General features: G+C 43.4%; 1 protein-coding gene across 1 annotated transcript in view; it reads right to left on the reverse strand.

The window, feature by feature from the left end:
• The window catches only part of LOC129811475 (filamin-A-interacting protein 1-like), a 36308-nt gene extending 30997 nt beyond the window's left edge, over positions 1–5311 (reverse strand). Inside the window, exon 1 of the mRNA XM_055862813.1 lies at positions 4987–5311. The gene's annotated coding sequence lies outside the window, so the exon portion shown is untranslated. The remainder of the gene's footprint in view (positions 1–4986) is intronic.
• Positions 5312–6000: the final 689 nt, after the last annotated feature.

Below are 6000 nucleotides of genomic sequence, written 5' to 3' on the forward strand. Positions count from 1 at the left end.
TGTTTTCTGTTTCTGTGTTGGTTTTGGGTTGCCTGGTATGGCTCTTAATTAGAGGCAGGTGTTTGGCGTTCCTCTAATTAAGAGTCATATTTAGGTAGGCGTTGTCACAGTGTTCGTTGTGGGTGATTGTTTTCCGTGTCTGTGTAATTGTTTGCACCATACGGGACTGTTACGGTTTGTGTAGTCTAATTGTCCTATTCATGCGTTCTACTTGTTTTATGTAAGTTCGTCGTTTAGGTCTGTCTACACCGTTTGTTGTTTTGTTAGTTTAATCAAGTTCGTGTTTTCGTTTAAATAAATATGTGTTCAAACTTCGCTGCGCCTTGGTTTCCTCAATACTCCTCCTTTTCGGTCGAAGAGGAGGAGGACCGCCGTTACAGCAAATGGGTCTTCCAAATGGACAATGACCCCAAGCATAATTCCAAAGTTGTGGCAAATGGCTTAAGGACAACAAAGTCAAGGCATTGGAGTTGCCATCACAAAGCCCTGACCTCAATCCCATAGAAATTTGTTGGCAGAACTGAAAAAGCGTGTGCGAGCAAGGAGGCCTACGAACCTGACTCAGTTACACCAGCTCTGTCAGGAGGAATGGGCCAAAATTCACCCAACTTATTGTGGGAAGCTTGTGGAAGGCTACCTGAAACGTTTGACCCAAGTTAAACAATTTAAAGGCAATGCTACCAAATACTAATTGAGTGTATGTAAACTTCTGACCCACTGGGAATGTGATGAAATAAATAAAAGCTGAAAGAAATCATTCTCTCTACTATTATTCTGACATTTCACATTCTTCAAATAAAGTGGTGACCCTAACTGAGCTAAGACAGGGAATTGTTACTAGGATTAAATGTCAGGAATTGTGAAAAACTGAGTTTAAATGTATTTGGCTAAGGTGTATGTAAACTTCTGACTTTATCTGTACATGAGGGACAGAAGTTCTACAGGGACCTTCAGTAGATGAAGATGGTGCATCTAGTAGGCCCTAATACTGTATGTACACTGTAGGCCTATCAAAGGCAATGCAATTCACATACAGATGTAGGATCTTAATTTGAGCCAGTTTGCTACAGCAGTAAAATAATCCTGCAGCAATAGGAAATGTGCGTTATTATGTGGATAATAATTGATGGACATTTTTGTAGGGGTTGATACATTTTTCGTAAGTGAAAATCAAGTCTGACATTTCAGACTCTGACAAGTGGAAATTACAGAAGCCCTTTTAAACCTCACACTACACATTTTAAATTTCCTGCATTGCAAGTTCTCCTGAAACAGGGTGATAAAATTAAGATCGTACATGTGTACATTTATCTCCTTTTGCTCTGAATGAAGCTTGTTTGTCTCCAAGAGCCAACAGATATGATATTCACTACTCTACTGTGCTGGGTAGCAACCCAATTCACTTGATCTATTGAGGGAACAGCATGGAGTAGGTTTACAGAATCTGTAAATGGACACCAACCAATCAAGCACCAAATTCCTTGAGTAACATGACATGATTGGATATCATGTTTAAAAGGAGATTCTAAGGGGGCGGGGAACAAGGCATGTTCTGAATGTTGCAAAAAGACCATATAGAGGCTGCAAATTACACATGGGTGAAGCACACTCACATACATGTGAACACACCCACATTCTGAAATTGGATTTTTGTCCCCTCCAGTTTTATCATTGGAATGTGATACAAAACGAGGCAACAGTGTGCTGTAGGACCATGCGGACGCCTCCGAGTGGTCGGGTAGGCTATTTGGAGTGTATATATATATTATGTCCCCCCCACTTCTAAAACCAAAGTTGCGCCCCTTACTAGGCCATAATTCCATACAATTTCATGGTCTGCTCTGATCTGTCCATGTGTGATGCACATGACATTACATGACATTACATGACCCTTTCACACTGCTGAAAAAAAGTTATACACATTTAGCCTAACTTGAGTCGTCTGTCCAACTCAAGAGTTGCCTAGTTAAATAAAGGTTAAATAAAAAATTTATTAAAAAAACTCCAACAGTCAGCCACTGCAGACACTGAGAACCCAGGGCGATAAGGCAGCTCTATTTCTGAATCATGGATTGGTCAGCAAATATGTGCAAAACCATCCAAATAAATGACATCACAGAAGAAATGGAAGTCTCCAGCAGTCTATCATGATGTCACTCCCCCACTGACTGGGAGGAAGACAGGAAGCGAGACGCAGCCTGGTTGACTTGAGATCAGTTATTACTACAATAAGACTCACTTCAGGGAATTCAGTCTCCCTACCTGAACCTTTCAAAAGTTCAGCAAGAAGTTTCTTGGAATGACTGCTTTTTCTAGCGAGAAGAGAGGGCGAAGGTCAGTTAGAATAGGGCCAGAACCATTTGCAATGAATAGCATCACTATCCCAAGCTACTGACGATTAATATAGATACATCTGTGACATACAAAAGGCTTAGGATTTAAAAGATTCCTTTAAGATATCACATTGAAGGAGAGGACTTCACTCGTCACAATATTTGGAGAATGTCAAGATGGTTTACTATGAACTTTATAAGAGAGCAAAGCCCACCAGCTGCATGGTCATTCCATGTATGCTGCTGAAGCACTGTGGTTTTCCTTTACACTTCAAAACATGGAAACGTAAGAAGCATTATTCTATGTAAAACCCAGAAGGTCTGGAACACATTCTCTACATTCATGGCTTAGTGTCATAGTAATGGGGATGACACGTGCCGGGGACAGCTGTTGCCGAATCTCACCAGCAGGTCTGAAGGCTGCACCACTGTGACCACTGGGAGTATAGTGACCAGCCCCAGCCCAGCTCCCTCTGTCTGGCCTCAACAAGGGACAGAGCCAGGGTCACTCCTCCAACCTCCCCCACTCACACAACACACTACAGGCTACAGTCTGGCCCACTCCCAAAAGCGACGAGTTGACCACGTGAAGCAGACCTCTGTTACCAGATCATTCCAGAGAGTGCTGATGGCAGTGCACTGGACAGTGGACACATGCCAGGCAGATACAATCACCCTTAACATATACGCTCGCTCCCTCTCTATAACTACAGCATTGGATACTTTCTATCCAATGTTGTAGACATTTCCAAGCCAAGTGCATGACGTAGCCTACATCCTACCAGAATCGCTATGCAGGCTACACAAAATACAATTAAGAACTGGCTGTCCATTGCTACAGTGTGCTGTCAATGGAAAAGCCTGGTCGATAAACACCACAGTGGAGTGGTATCTTTTTCCCAATCTACCACTGCTGAAAGAGCTACATTACCTCATAACTTAGCCATGTCCTTATCATCTCACTGATCAGAAGTAAGTGATACAAGATCATAATAATGTAGTGACATAAGGTGATTTGAGGCGACGGGCATCTCAGTGGAGAGGGACGCAGTTTGAGTAAGCGAATACTCTCTCTGCACCTGTGCCACTTGTATGAGCCAATGACATAGCTTGGTCTGTCTGAATAGATAAGCCTATGACAGCTTGGTCTGTCTGAATAGATATGTCTGACTTGATTACTCTTCAAACATTGTAAAAAGAATGAACTTTAGTAACCCCTGGATACAAAACACACAAGACTCAAGTAAACCACTCAAACTAACATTAGGAAAGGATCTCCTTATCCCTGACCTGGACAAAGTGGCAGAAATATTAATGACAGATCTCTCTCTCTCCCCCTCCTCCCTGTATCTACCATGATATTATTAAGTGTTAGGGGACCACATCAGCTGGAGTGTGAACAGTTAGCTCTCCTCTCTCTTCCAGAGCTGGTCTGCATTAGGAGCAATACAGAGACAGATAGGTGCTAAGGAGATGGATGACAGTTAACTTAAAGTATGCCTGAACACTCTAAGAAAAAAAGGTGCTATCTAGAACCTAAAAGGGTTCTTCGACTGTCACCTTAGGAGAACACATACGTAGATGAACCCGTTTGGTTCCAGGTAGAACCCGTTTGGTTCCAAGTAGAACTTTTAGGGGGTTCCATGTGATTATCCTTTCAACAGAAGGTGCTACATGGAACTCAAAAGGATTCTGCCTGGAACCAAAAAGGGTTATTCTATACGGACAGTCGAAGAACCCTTTTGGAACCCTTTTCTTGCATTCCCTATAAAAGAGAGATATGTTGCACATTTCATTTGGCTCAGCTAGACAGTGTGATGTATGTCTTCACAAATTGATTAGTTCTTATGAGAACCAAATATACATGCATGTTCTATGATTGATGGCCTGGTGATAAATGAAATAATTTGACATAATTAAAATGAATGAATAACCACGTAGAAAATATGTTGTTTCACAACAAGTTGAACCCCCCCGGACAAGGTTCGAGGAGACGATCCATTCCTAATGTTAACGGAGGAAGCTGGATGAGTTATTCCTTATCTCCCAGCCTAAATATCTCAGGAGAACGTTATTTGTCTGGATTATGCTGTCAGCTCTAAGTCCTCACAAGGCTTTTCTTGCTAGTATAACACTAGAAGGGGTTCTCACACTGCTTTTATATAACAATGACAGAGGAATAAGTAGTGATTTATATGGTACATTAGATTCATGACTTTCTCTTTCCTGTGTGTGCTGTCTCAGTGCCAGTGTCTAACTCCTAATGACCATTCTACCTCCCGAGAACAGTCAAAAGACCTTTCCTCTCTTAAAACATGTCATCAACTCAATGTGTTTTAATGTATGTAGACAGCATGGATTTGAACCCATTCATACTGCACAAAGCAGGCAGACAGAGTCCATTAAAATAGTGTTCCTTCACACGGTATTCTGTAACCTACAGTATATCTGTGCAGAACAGCACTGACAAAGTCCAGCAACAGTAATAGCTCTCAGCATTTCAAACTCATAATACTAGAGCATTTCAGCTGATAAGTTTATCTCCTGCCACGGCATGGGCACATGGTTTAACATCCCACACTGAGTAGAGATGAGAGAAGCATGCTTTCACTGGAGCACACTGTGTAGAAGAGAGTAAGCTGTACTTTCTTACCTGTTCTTTCTGGTCCCCAGGGTTAGGTTTGGAGTGGTGCTTAAGGTAATCCTACAGGAGTGACTCAGTCTGCCCTTCTGTATGTGAATGTCCTCTGAAGACCTCTTCTTAATGCTACTCCTGTTCAGCTGCCCTGCTACAGAATGAATGCCATCACCATGGACAAGCTCTGCTCTCGCACTTCTCCTCCTCTAGGATTCCAGGTCAAGAAGGAAATGCTACAGCAACAAGAGCTGGGTCTAGTCCTCTCTCTCGCTCTCTCTCTACTCGCTTATCCACTCTCCCTACTTCCCTCTCACCCCTCTCTCATGCACACACTCTCTTTACACTCTCTCTCTCTTTGTCTCTCTCTCTCACCACACTCCCTTTTTCTTTCTCTGTAAGTCAGCCAAAGATATACACTTTTTGAGGAGTCAGTGGGAGAGTGTTTGTGACAGAAAGAGAATGCAAGGGAGTGAGGGTGAGAAAGACAAAATAAAGGAGAGAAAGCCTTGGCGGAGGAGGGAGACAGGCATGGAGGCACAGTTCTGTTCCCACTCCCACTCTGTCTGTGTTTGAAAGGAGCCGTTGCTCAGCGGGGAGAGAGAGGTGCAGCAGTGTGATGTCCTTTGTCACACGTCCAGGTCTTTTCATTTACTCCTCCTTTGTCCCCAGTCTTTCAGTGTGGAGACGGAGGCAAACGCATAGGTCTATATTTAACTACTATGCTGCAGTCACTAGGAGCTGTTAGCAGCTGAAGCAGTTTGGTTTGGAGGCTGGCTGCCTGGCTGGGTCCCTCGCTCCCCTCTCCACTCCTGACAGCTGAGCTATGCCACTTCTCTCTCTCCCATGCTGGGAACGTCCAGCACAGCCAGCCAGCCCCCCCAACTCAACCCAACCCATTGGCAGTCCAAGTCACTAACATTTTCTGAGCTAGCTAGGGCTGGGGCTGCCAGGCTCTTCAGGACTTTGGCAGTTAGACAGCTTACCACCCGGCCCACTCACATAAAAACAAACTAAATTAGCTTGCTGAGC

The sequence above is a fragment of the Salvelinus fontinalis genome, chromosome 15 (genome assembly GCF_029448725.1).
Source record: "Salvelinus fontinalis isolate EN_2023a chromosome 15, ASM2944872v1, whole genome shotgun sequence".
NCBI classification, from domain to species: domain Eukaryota; kingdom Metazoa; phylum Chordata; class Actinopteri; order Salmoniformes; family Salmonidae; genus Salvelinus; species Salvelinus fontinalis.